At 37.1% G+C, this 14,415-nt stretch overlaps 1 protein-coding gene across 2 annotated transcripts in view; it reads left to right on the forward strand.

The window, feature by feature from the left end:
* The first annotated feature begins 511 nt into the window (after positions 1-511).
* Positions 512-14,415, forward strand: part of cpx (synaptic transmission protein complexin) — a 1,041,575-nt gene continuing 1,027,671 nt past the window's right edge. The window contains exon 1 of one of the 2 annotated variants that reach the window (XM_083126798.1): positions 512-625. The gene's annotated coding sequence lies outside the window, so the exon portion shown is untranslated. Of the gene's footprint in view, positions 626-915; positions 935-14,415 lie in introns of those variants that run through there. The other variant, XM_083126799.1, reaches the window with a different exon arrangement.

Genomic DNA, 14,415 nt, shown 5'->3' on the forward strand with positions numbered 1-14,415 from the left:
AAACATTGATTATAGTATAACAAATGCTAAAAAACACATTTGTATCATTTTATTTTAGTACTTGGTAAGTCTTTCGGTGCAGTTCGGACCCCCTGGATCCCCCTAAATACGCCCTTGTTCCTACTCCGTATTTGTTTGTGCCTATCAAGTGATGTGCAGTTGGTGAATTCTTTTGTTCTTGTCTTAATTGCTAGCGCGATATAAATTTACGTCACAAGTGCAACATTTCTTGCGTGGAAGTTGTGTAATACTCGCGATCGCATTGTAGTACAGCTGAGAAAAGTTCCAAGGTCGCGTCTCTGTTTTCTCGTGTGAAATGAAAACACGTACGATCGAGCAGTGCAAGCAAAACGTTTAATAAACGTATTCGCTACAGCCTATATTATACACTAAACAATATCAACCCAACTATGTCTTCTCGTTATTCTTTTTTTTAACCTATATATTTCAACTGGTGGCGAGCGAGAAAGCCTCACTGTGTAAGGATGGGCGAAAAAGCACAATCAATATTTTAGTCTCTTGTTTCTCCGCAGGAGTCCGCCACTGTGCTACTAGCAGACGAGCGTATAGATGTCGCACTGGTGTTTCGAGTTCATCTACGCTGCCTGTCGTCTGTCGTTGTAAGGTAAGATTGTTTTTAATGATTTTACAACCGCAGCCGGTTTGTTTGTGTTCACGGACGAAGCAGTGATGTGTGGTGAATCTGTACATGGCATATATGTGCATGTACCGGCCGCGGGAAGCTTTGGTTTCGATGTTTAAAGCCGTCCTGTGCACGTCGTTGGGCTAAAAACGGCTAGGCCTAACTGTTCAATAACGCCGAACCCTTTGGCATTGAGCGGGCTAGGTTCGTTCATATCCCACCTAGTTCACAGTCATACAGTAGGCGCCCAAGGAGTCACATGTATTGCGTGCACAGTCCGATAAGAAACTGGTAAACACATGTGAGAATAGTTAAGACCTTCACCCTGCACGGGAAACTTGGAAGCTTTCATGACAAGCGATACTTCGTTTCACAATTATTAATTTTTTTCCTAAAATTCCCGTTCCACAAGTAATTGTGTTGTGTTAGTGTTGTGTGCTCTGTATGTATATGTACGTGTATGTGTGTGTGTGTAATTCCCAGTGCGTGGATACATGTCTACATCCCCCTGTGCTTCTCGCTCGGTGTTTAGTTTTTGACAAGTGTGCACCAAAAGTTGCATGTGTCCGAATCACGTGGTACATAACCGTCTGACGAACCTGTCTTGCTTTCACTGTGGTGATCGAAATAACCTCTCCCCATTTACCCCTAATTTGCTGTGACCGCAAGAATTATATCCCTCCCCTCTGATAAAACATAAACTCCTCGTGTAATTCTGCGTCATGGACTGATCAATAACAACTTAATCATGATATGCACAGTTTTCAACCGCGCGCATTTTTGACATGTCTGATATGTATGTTTTGCAACATATCCCCAACAAACATTACAGAAACTCGTATCCTGTTCTGGCATTGAAGCCCACTCACATTTTATTCCCCTTATCATGATTCTCGTTCATGAAAACCAGTTTATTAAAGCCTGGAACAAAATAACCTAGAATATAATTTTTTTTTTGTTATGGTACGTCACTTATGTACTTCCTAGGCTACTCGAGGCGACGAAGATTAATGGTAAATTGATGAGAGTGATGAACAGTGGCGGCGATTAGGGTGTTAGGGGGCAGTTGCCCCTGCACTATGCAAAACCTTATCTACAAAGGAAAATATACTGTTTTTCCGCCCAGTTTTGGCCCCTTGCCCCCCCCAGGCTTTAAAACCCAATCGCCGCCACTGGTGATGAAGGCCAGGTTTCGATATTAGGACCTCGAACTTCGTAGCGTGTGCTATGCTAAGTGATTCAGCTGTCCTGACCTAAAATACAAAAATGTTGCTGTTAACATTTTAAATGTCAACAGCTTAAATAAAAAAAATATTTTTCGTGCTGATTTATTTTAACTCTTAATTTAGGAAAGAAATTCATTCGTAATTCGTAATCTCATAATAGTAGAATTCTGTGATCCTATTGACATTTGCGGGCAACATCGAAGTACCATCTTTTATGATGCAGTAGGTGAACATTATCTGCACGTAGTGCCTTCATTATATTTTGAAATTCCCTTGCAGTACACGTGAATTGTGTTTTACAATTGACGAAACAAGAAGTAGGCCTAACTAGGCCCTTAATTAAATATACGAGTATGTCCTAGGAAGTAGAAAAAGTTATTCCCAGTCACAAGCAAGGGTTAGAAGAATTTAAAAATATATTTTGTGCTATATATTGTTTACCGAAGAAGAAGAAAATACTTTGAAAATTTAGGTTCATGTATATCACAATAAACTCTGAAGATGTTAATTTTAAACAACTGGCTTTCATTTTACAATGTTCGAGCCACCTTTTTTTCTAAATCTCATTACTATTTCCGAAGTATACATGTATTCTTAATATACATAAACATAATTATAATTTTACCACAGAATGATCTTCGCCTACCCAAGTCTAATCTGAATCATACATTGTTTCTATAAAACAGTTAAAACTTAGCACACATATAAAAGCGCTTCGTAAAAAGATTGTATACATATTCTTTAGTTTTTATGTACATCACGGCCACAGTACTTCACCAACATGAATTTTCAAAATCACAACACATTTGAAATGTTGAAATTATATTTTAAATGAAGTAACACGATACATTATTCCATTTAACGCTACATTCCAAAGCTAGGGAAAGACTCAGGTTTCACGATAAAGGTCAAGAAATTGCCGTGATTAGGGATATTCGAGATAATTCCGTTTTACTATGACAAAACCTGAGTTGTACATTTTAAAATATGTTTGCGCATGCGTTGTACCCTCAAGCCCTTCACTTTCTTTGGGTATATGTAGTAAGATGTTCAATGTGCAGAACCGGATGTTTGACCTGTTTGCAATCGCTGCATGTTGTGCAGAATTGTGTGGTGATTTATGTTTGAAATAACACTTAAATTGAGAATTTTTTTTAACAGGATGGAGATTCATGACTTTACTGTTGCTACCTATTGAAACATAACACAATATTAATGAAACTATGAGTTTGTAGAAAATCAAGTTGCATTTCGATAGCAATTCAGAAAGGCTAAGACAATTTTTCTTAAGATAGAACCAGTCTGTAGAAAATGTAGTTAGTTGTTGAAACATGAGCGAGAACAATGCTATACGTTTTCAGGGAACATCTCTTCGCGCGTGTTCACCTGATTTATTGCTTATTATTTACTCATCTAATTTAACTTGTTTGTGTTCGGGAATACATCATGTGACATTGTTTGGAGGTCCTCACAAATTTTCACAAAATGATAGTTCTGTAGTACTTTTCCGATCAAGGCCCTGCAATGATAATAATACAACGTGCATTAGCGCATATGTGGGAAATTAATTACACGAAACTGTTAAAATTATGATACTACAATTGTTCATAATCAGCGTGAGGTTATCTAATAAATATAATGGACTAACCTTTATAAATTCACCTTGGCTGTAGTATCCCTAAATTGCGGATTTTGAGGACCATATAATTTCTTTTTTTTGTCACATAAGTACAGTTAATTTGAAATGTGCACCATAAATAGAACAGAATAAATTTACAAGGAAGAAAACATAAATAAACCCATGTGGCTCTTAAATTCAAATTGAGCATAGTGAGCAATAACTATATACTACTTGCACATATTACACTATTCTTTTCAACTATTGAAGTAAAACTGTACCAGTAATTGTGTCTTTTTATCTTATATTTCAAACAATATACGTTTTCATAATTCTGGTTTTGCTTTTAGCATTTTAAGCCCAATATATCAAATTTCATAGGAATGGAACAGTATTTCTTGATATTTTTATCTGCTTCGTTGTATCCTCGTATTTTTTCATTTTTAGAACGCTCTAGCAATCGATCGTAAGGCAGTAACGATAACCAGTTAGCTATCGAGTATTATAGAGAGCAAGGGTGCGTGTTATTGCTGAATGTAACATTCATGTAGGTAAAAAATGTATAAAACCATTAATATTATTATTTTATACGCTTTGTATGAAAAATACTTGCTTTGTTTATGCTTTCTACTTCCTTAAATAACACTATGATCGTACAACACTTGTGTGTTTTATGTTCATTATATTTCTTAAATGTAATAACAATAACGAACAGAGAACAAGATTTTTTTAAAGTGAACAATGTCGCAAAACATCAATAGATTTGAGTATAACCACTATGTACAAAAGAATTAGCAATTTAATGTTTATTTTTGTACTACACATACAGTCTTTCTCTAAGTAGAAGGAGAGTGAAATTATCTTTGAGTTAAACCTAGAATGAACTCTACATCAATATATTTCTTGTTTTAAATTTTGATGGAACTGCATGTACAGTGAAATACATTTATATTCGCAGGGGCAGTATTGGGACTATTCAAGTAGAACATACCGTACTTCTGAGTTAAAAAGTCTCAATATTAATTGGTTCGTACCCAGATATGATGCCCGGGAACAATAAATAATCTAGTTACGGAAAATTTGGTTTTAGGACAATAAGAAATATAATCTTTGTGTGAAGAGATGGATAATTATTATATTTATTTCATAATAATAATTATTTCAACTGTTATTACAGTTGATAGCATAGAACGAAGAAATTGATGTTTGACTTGAGGGCTAAATCGTGATTTTACTTTTCAAATTAATATTTTGGAAAAAGGGGCGTAAAGCTACGGGAAGGAGGGGAGGTATACTTTAGTTTTACTTCCTCCACGAATACAATAACAATGTTATCCAAGTATGCACCTGTGTCAGTATGAACTACGAGTATGTAGTTCAGAAGTATGCAAAAATACGTAATTAAATTTATTTCCCTTTTACATGTAAAATAGAAAGTTAACGGGATTTTTATTAGTTTATTTTTATTGATCATTTGCATAATTTACCATCTTTTTATGTATCCGACATAAGCCTGTATTTACTTTTATATAATTTAAAAAGAAATATTGATTGTTCTAATTGAATCATCAATAAATATAATACTAATGAAAATAACAACAACAACAATGCTCATCTTTAAAGATGGATGGCTGCATATTTTTTACATTATATCTAAGTTGCTCTTGTTGAAAGAAAGATGTAATAAGTGACATTTGTAATCAGATATTATACTTGAATAATTTATCCTGTTGTACTAAGTTTCCAGTAGTTACTGTGCATTATTTTTCTCATTGTTTATATCTTTGAAGAGAAAGCTTGGGTTTTGTCTAGAAGTACTCTTAACATCTTTTTTGAATATTGTCTTCCAACGTTTTTGAAAACATTGGATTTATAATTTCGGAATGGGGCATCCAACCTTTTCACACAATATTTAATAGTCTATTACATCAATTTTCAATGGCATTGGCCACCACGCTAAATTTCGCAAATACTTATTAATTTATGAAGCAACCAATAACGAAAAACATGAACGATTATGGATTATGATTTCGTTTTGATCCAATTTGTAAAGTCTACAAAGAGAATATGTTACACTTTTATTGTGCATTTTTTGATGTATGGATAATTGAAATTGATTATGACTTGCTTTAATCATATTTAGTTAGAGAGGTGGACCCTTCAACTCCAATTTGATTTGACATTCAATTGTTGGAGATTTGTAAAATAATTTTACAAACAGAAGTCGAATACCGCTGCAGTCTAAATATGGGCACGTTACTCTTGTGACTTCCAGAGAAAGTCTTTTAATTATATTATGAAATTTATTACTTGAATAGTATAAAATTGTATAGTATAGTATTGAACTTTTCAAGTATTCAAGGAAATCGCGTGCTTAATTTTATAATGTGAAAATCTCTCTGTGATGACCACACGATTGATGTGAACATAACCACAGCGTTCTTCGTACTGTCTCCCAGTCGAAAAAAAGCCATTCTGAGGCTCTGTCCGAAAGGTACAAAGTACAGACTTGAAGTATGATCTTGGCGGAAGTGACGTCACCTAGTACAGTTCGAAAGCGCCAAGAACAGAAGTACACAAGTGCACAGCTCGCAGTGCAGATGGTTGGTGACTAGGTCACATGGTTTCCGCACTCGTTCATTTGTTTAAAATCACGGAGGTAAAAAGCCAGTGACACAGGTAGATATACGTTATTGGCCAGTAAGTTGTTGGTTATAGTTCTTCTAATGAGTGGAAATTCCCTTTCCACTTTTAAATTCCCTGTCCGATAAAGTCGAAAATCCCCCTTGATACGAGTTCAAACCTAGAATTTCCAGTTTCGTAGCGCGTTACGTTCGCGATTGAGGTTACAATTCATGCACCAGGCTAAGTTTTTAAAGAAAATAACTGGTTCCACACTTTTCAAAATTCCAAAAATTAAGTTTTAAGGTCAGACAACAAAAACTTTGACTAAAATTTCCATTTAAGTTCTTGAAGGTATCTAAAATTTAATAACAAATTATAATAATTGTGCATTTCAGTACACACTGTATGAAACGTAAAAAAAAACTTGTGCTGGATATTCACTCATCTGTTGGATTGAGTAAGCCCCCTCAAGGATATAACAATAATAATTATTATTATTATTTTGGAATAAAATTGTTTTATTATTATGAAATTTTAATTATTATTATTAATATTCAAATTTCTGGCGATGCCCATGGGAACAATTATGAATGAACCCCCCCCCCCGAAAATATTTCCTGCCTACGCTCATGGCTAGACCCCCAAATGCGCCTTGTAGTGTTATTTTAAGTGTTCGGCATATTCTTATTGAATGTACTGATTTTTATTACCTCAGACAGACTTTTAATCTTCCCAACTGTTTATCACCACTGGTGGGAGATGACGACAGTGTTTTTAATTAACGTTTTGTAGGTTTTTGAGAAGAGCGGGTCTCTTCTACTGTCTGTGAGGAAGATTTAAGTGTATCCTTACGTTTTTAATGTGTTGTGTTTTTTTCCTGTGAAGGTCCGTTTAAAACCTTGCACTTTTAACCTCTCTGAAGGAACTGTTTACGCTCCTTTTTAAATTTTCAGGTAAGGATTTCAGATAAGGAGTTATTTCCCCGTACACATTGAAGGGTGCAAAATGGCCATGTGTGCCGATGCATCCAAAATTTTAATTAATTAATTCACTGTTATACGTTTCCGAAAGAGAAGATGACAAACAGAAAGATTTCAAATTTCAAATAACATTGTTTAGTGGTAGTAAATTTTAGTCGCACACAAAGTAAAAATTGTTTTGGATCTGCCTAGGTATACCTCTTATACCTGAAGCTTCTGCGATAAAGTAGGACCAAATTTCTACTCCCGCCGGCGGAAAACCAATCACAGTCTGCAACACTGCTTCACTCACTGAGAGGGATGCAGTCCAAGTAATGTCCCTTATAGACACTCACCACTTTCTCAACCTGGATTCAATTCCCCATTTGTGCTTAACTCTTCATCGATTCAATCTAATCTGATCGTGATTAACCTAAATGAGCAAAAAAATTAAATGAGTACAATACAAAGCGTCTATTGCAGGAGAACGCAATCGCATTAAGATCGTCTATTGTGCTGAAATCCTCAGTGTCCTAGCCTTCGAATTACTGCAACATTGTTTCGACTAATCATGTGCTCAGTTGGTTGCAATCGCATTTTAAAACGTTTGGCTTTGATTACTACGCTTTCAAATGACGTATATCGGATTATTGCATTGCTTGCGGCAAAGAGCACCGTTAACGAATGTGACAATTTGGTAAATATATTGTTGACGAAGACTGGCGTGTTGAAATCGGTCTTACCGCGTAGGAAATACCCACGAAATGCTGTATGCGGGAATCATGTCGAATCAGAAATAACCATCTTCATTAACTTAAGAGAACACTCCACAGTATCTGTTTTGGTACTACCGTATTTGAGGCCAGAACCTTGAGGAACTTCGGGAAACATTTGCTGAGACCTATGTGTGGAGAGTACCACTGTATTGATCAGAGACAAGAAACTTGAGGTACTTTGGAAAACATTTGCTGAGAGCTATGTGTGGAGTACCACTAGATAAGAATCTTGAGGATCTTTGGAAAACATTTGCTGAGAGCTATGTGTGGAGAGAACCACTGTATTGATCAGACACAAGAAACTTGAGGAACTTTGGAAAACATTTGCTGAGAGCTATGTGTGGAGAGTACCACTGTATTGATCAGAGACAAGAATCTTGAGGATCTTTGGAAAACATTTGCTGAGAGCTATGTGTGGAGTACCACTAGATAAGAATCTTGAGGATCTTTGGAAAACATTTGCTGAGAGCTATGTGTGGAGAGAACCACTGTATTGATCAGACACAAGAAACTTGAGGAACTTTGGAAAACATTTGCTGAGAGCTATGTGTGGAGAGTACCACTGTATTGATCAGAGACAAGAATCTTGAGGATCTTTGGAAAACATTTGCTGAGAGCTATGTGTGGAGTACCACTAGATAAGAATCTTGAGGAACTTTGGAAAACATTTGCTGATAGCTATGTGTGGAGTACCACTAGATAAGAATCTTGAGGAACTTTGGAAAACATTTGCTGAGAGCTATGTGTGGAGAGTACCATTGTATTGATCAGAGACAAGAAACTTGAGGAACTTTGGAAAACATTTGCTGAGAGCTATGTGTGGAGAGAACTACTGTATTGATCAGAGACAAGGACGAGTATCACTTGTCTTCATCCAGACAAGAACCTTCAAATACTTTGGAAAATACCTCCTAGGAGATTTGTATGGGACAATGCTAACGTACGGATCAGAGTCACGTACCTTAGGAAAACACAAAGACCTGTGTTTGGAGAGAATCACTGTATGAATCACAGACAAGACCTTTAGGGAAACACTTGTAAAGAGCTATGTGTGAAGAGTACTACTGTCATTTATTTTCCTGCCTAATTACATACGAAGATTTAAGGTAGGCTACGGGCTAGCCGCGTAATTATTGTAACTAAGGGCTGCATCTAGAGTGTTGACAGAACTCACAAAGCCCCTTTTTTCATGGAAGGGCCCATTATAAAATATAGAACATACGAATGGATGCACGATTTAACGGCGGGAACCTCATCCTGCTACTGTTATACTGTTTCAACAGTATATTATAGCCTATAGTGTGTTACCCGACAGAAAATAAATGTCAGGGGTAAACGTGAATTTGTGCTGCATGGTTGCATATACCGCGGCCTATATATACAGGGTGTATCGTAAGTAATATCGCAAACTGACACAGTTGAAAGTACACGATAAAGAAGCAAAAAAGTCTCAGTAAACAAGCCGCCACTGACTTCATTGCGTGTAAACGTAGTCCTTGAAACCACACGTTCGCAATTATCTCGAAAACGGCTCGTTTGCGGACCAATGTTGACTGAGCCTTTCTTGCTTCTATTATCGTGTACTTTCACCTGTGTCAGTTTGCGCCATTACTTATGATACACCCTGTATGCTTCTACGAGCAAGACGTTATTCAGAGATGTTGCTCCACTTTGATCGATTGATTTAGTTTATTTTACTTCGCTTTTTGTGCCACTTTTTGGCTAATTTGGGAAGATGAGGATAAATGATGACATGATGAAATTGATGAATGGACACTCACAAACACCCATGCCCAGGCCGGGATTCGAACCCGGGAACCTTGGTGTCTTAGCGCGATGTGTTAACCGCTTCTCTACCGCCTTGTTGTCCGCCTTGTTGTCGTTTGGTTTAGTTTGAGTTGGTGTTTTAAGACCACTTTATGCACAGTAAGGCTAATCGGGACTGGGCCTACAGTTTAAAGTGGAATCCGAACCACTATGTGCCTCCACCGGGTATCGAACCCGGGATCCCTTGAATACAAGGCGACGACGCTACCACTGCGCCATCGGGGAGGCCTGCCTTGTTGTCGTGTACGCGCAGAAAACATTTGCCAGGATTGTATAGCAACACCTTCTATATGGCTTTAGCGCTACGGCAGCAGCGGTCCTGTGTTCGAATCCCGACCTGGACGTGAGTGTTCTTTGTGAGTGTTCCCTCATCAATTTCATCATCTCATCACACATCCTCATCGTTTCGATTAGCCAAAAGGTGCTGAAAAGCGATGCTAAACAACAAAGATATATAAATAAAGAGTAGGTTCTTAAGCATTAGATATCATGCTCCAACCGCTACCAATTCCCATCACACTAACAGCCTTAAGAAGCTCTTCCTGACGAAAAGAATAATAAAAAAGATTGACTCGATCTTGTACTCCAGTCGGGATTGGCTGGAGCGATCTCCCTCTCTGCAAATAACGAGCGTCAACGCTCAGGATGGCTTTTTGTGGAGTTTTAATTCCAGTTCGTGATTTTCCGAGGTGAATGCAAATTTCTGTTCTCATTCCTGTTAGATTTCCCTGCAGGCCTCTGTTTGTTTTTATTCCGTTCCGTACACCCTCTCTGCTCGAGTGGTCCTCTCCGTGTATTTTTATTCTCGTGGTTTTCTTTTGTGCAGGGAGGAAGGAATTTTACATGGAAACTAGTCTTTTGTCGTTTCTTTGGATTCGATTGGAGGACCGGAACGGTTTTTGTTCAACTTCTATTGGTTGGGATTGGTTCTTTAACTCAGATGTAACAAAAAGAACAAACATAACAAAGGAAACATGAGGTTTAATGCTTTTCCCCACAACCCGCCCTTCACACACACAAAAAGTCTCTTTACATATCAACAGCGTATTTTGCAACATTTTTTAATGGTTGGTTTCGCTGCTTCACCATCTTGAAACGCGTTGACCGATTTCGTTCAAATGCAATTCTAACTATCTAGTTGATATTACAGACATTTTGAACTCGAGAGTTCTGAACTCACGGAAGTTAGAATAGCGTAGACACTGGTGAACTACCTTACCTTTTGATCAACTGCATATACCAGGTGGTTATGGTTCAAAGTTTCACCACCAGGTGTACATGTGGCGCTGATTCACAGTGAACAACATCCTGCTGTTGAATCACTGATCACGCTGTCTTACACTTCTAAAGGGCCATTCACGTTGACGGCGCGCAGATTCAACATCTATGTACTGACACAAACTAAGAATAAAGTTTTGTTTGTTGTTCCAGCGCCATATTTCCACCTGGCGGTGAAAGTTTGAATTTTTTTCATGAGCTTCCATATGGTCTTCATAGCCTCTATACCAGGTTTCAGCGGTGTTGTTTGTGAGTGTTAGTTAACTAATGTCATCACTCATCTTCATCTTTTTGATTAGATAAAAAATGGCAGAAAAGCTAAGTGAAATAAAGCAAATCAAATCAAATCTGTGATCACAAAGGCAAAAGTACTAACACTATGGTGTCGTGGAAATGATAGTAAAAATATGAAACGCAATTTTAAAAATTGTTACACTGTGATACAAGTGTTTGCATCACTTTAAATTTCTTTCTTAAAGAATTAAATAATAAAGTAATAATAAAATAAAATAATAGTAAATATAATTTTCCAGCTCACTTTCTCTTTCTGAATACTGAAATCTTTTCCATGGTTAATTCGAAAGGCAATTCATGAGTACGTAAATCTTTGATGTCATACTTACCGCTCTCTTGACACATTGGGTTTCATTGATTGATTGAATGAGGTGTTCTAGGTCACTAATCGCGACGATGGGAATGAATAGAACGATGAAATGGATGAAGGAAGAGTTACAAGCACATGTGGATGGACGACACAACACAAATCCTACAGAGGATTATGCTGGGTACAGCATCAAACGCCAGACCCTCCTTAGTCTGCAAAAGACAGTCTAGGGTGTACTACGTGGAAGAGAGGTTGACATTTGGGAGTATTCTGTTCCTTTAAGGGCACGGGGAACAGTTGCAGTGTCCAGCCAGACGCAAGCGGAGAAAGAGAGGTCTGTGCGCTGTGGATGCTTGTAGGAGGGGGAAAAACCTTAGCATTACGCTTATGGGAGTATTATTTTACTTGTTCTCTTGGGAATATCAAACTTCCGATGGACGGAAACACATGGACGGAAAGAGGGCACGTTGAAGATTTGATTTGTCGTCGGAAAAGTCGAAATTACCATTTCATTAGCCGTAACTTGAAGCTGAATTGAATTTTTTTCATGAGAAATGCATGGTATTCTGAAAATACTTATTCATGTTCAGCTTAATAAACAACTTGAAAAACTGCTTCCACTTGTAACACGGGGAGAAATTCATTCTCTTGTGTAATCGGGATTCTTTTTAGTAGCATCGTCCATTCCGACTGTATTGAAATAAATGGACATGGTACGTCTTAACGCATTGGGAAATGCACTCCCATATTAATTTTAGCAAACAAACAAACGAAGTGCAGTTATCGAAATTGCAACGCGACACTTACAATGGCTGCATCTTCCTTTAGCAACAACTCTGCAGACGGGACCAGTTCGCAGCGATTCCATTCGTTCCGTTGGCTCCCTTCCCAGTTTCAAATATTGACCACGTACCGTCCGGAGATTTACAACGCCAGATTCTCATAATTGATTTTCCCCAGGCTCGAACGGAGACCATTCTTACTCTCCGATCCCCTATCTCCTACCCCTCAGGATTTTACCCGAAACCTTAAAGTTCTCTGCAGTGTTTCTTACTCTATTTCACCCATCCCAGCTAATTTTGTAAGGGTGATAATTTAAATAATTTTATGAAATCATACTTTAAATATCCTGTGTTGTTTTGCTATTGCATTTATGTCAAAGAGGACGATCGCAATTCAAATCAGTATATTGAAGCATATTTTAAAGGTTTTCTTTGTTTTCCTATCCCATCTAAGGCAAAGAGGACGATCGCAATTCAAATCAGTGTATTGAAGCATATTTTTAAAGATTTGCTTTGTTTTCCTATCCCATCTAAGGCAAAAAGAGGACGATCACTATTCAAATAAGTGTATTGAAGCATATTTTTAAAGGTTTGCTTTGTTTTCCTATCCCATCTAAGGCAAAGAGTACGATCGCAATTCAAATAAGTGTATTGAAGCATATTTTTAAAGGTTTGCTTTGTTTTCCTATCCCATCTAAGGCAAAGAGGACGATCGCTATTCAAATAAGTGTATTGAAGCATATTTTTAAAGGTTTGCTTTGTTTTCCTATCCCATCTAAGGCAAAAAGAGGACGATCCCTATTCAAATAGTATTGAAGCATATTTTTAAATGTTTTGCTTTGTTTTCCTATCCCATCTAAGGCAAAGAGGACGATCGCTATTCAAATAAGTGTATTGAATCATATTTTTAAAGGTTTGCTTTGTTTTCCTATCCCATCTAAGGCAAAGAGGACGATCGCAATTCAAATAAGTGTATTGAAGCATATTTTTAAAGCTTTGCTTTGTTTTCCTATCCCATCTAAGGCAAAGAGGACGATCGCTATTCAAATAAGTGTATTGAAGCATATTTTTAAGGGTTTGCTTTGTTTTCCTATCCCATCTAAGGCAAAGAGGACGATCGCAATTCAAATAAGTGTGTTGAAGCATATTTTTAAGGGTTTGCTTTGTTTTCCTATCCCATCTAAGGCAAAGAGGACGATCGCAATTCAAATAAGTGTATTGAATCATATTTGTAAAGGTTTGCTTTGTTTTCCTGTCCCATCTAAGGCAAAAAGAGGACGATCGAAATTCAAATAAGTGTATTGAAGCATATTTTTAAAGGTTTGCTATGTTTTCCTATCCCATCTAAGGCAAAGAGGACGATCGCTATTCAAATAAGTGTGTTGAAGCATATTTTTAAGGGTTTGCTTTGTTTTCCTATCCCATCTAAGGCAAAGAGGACGATCGCTATTCAAATAAGTGTATTGAAGCATATTTTTAAAGGTTTGCTTTGTTTTCCTATCCCATCTAAGGCAAAAAGAGGACGATCGCTATTCAAATATGTGTATTGAAGCATATTTTTAAATGTTTTGCTTTGTTTTCCTATCCCATCTAAGGCAAAGAGGACGATCGCAATTCAAATAAGTGTATTGAAGCATATTTTTAAAGCTTTGCTTTGTTTTCCTATCCCATCTAAGGCAAAGAGGACGATCGCTATTCAAATAAGTGTATTGAAGCATATTTTTAAGGGTTTGCTTTGTTTTCCTATCCCATCTAAGGCAAAGAGGACGATCGCAATTCAAATAAGTGTGTTGAAGCATATTTTTAAGGGTTTGCTTTGTTTTCCTATCCCATCTAAGGCAAAGAGGACGATCGCAATTCAAATAAGTGTATTGAATCATATTTGTAAAGGTTTGCTTTGTTTTCCTGTCCCATCTAAGGCAAAAAGAGGACGATCGAAATTCAAATAAGTGTATTGAAGCATATTTTTAAAGGTTTGCTATGTTTTCCTATCCCATCTAAGGCAAAGAGGACGATCGCTATTCAAATAAGTGTGTTGAAGCATATTTTTAAGGGTTTGCTTTGTTTTCCTATCCCA

The sequence above is a fragment of the Lepisma saccharinum genome, chromosome 8 (genome assembly GCF_977018435.1).
Source record: "Lepisma saccharinum chromosome 8, izLepSacc3.1, whole genome shotgun sequence".
In the NCBI taxonomy this organism is placed as follows: Eukaryota; Metazoa; Arthropoda; class Insecta; order Zygentoma; family Lepismatidae; genus Lepisma; species Lepisma saccharinum.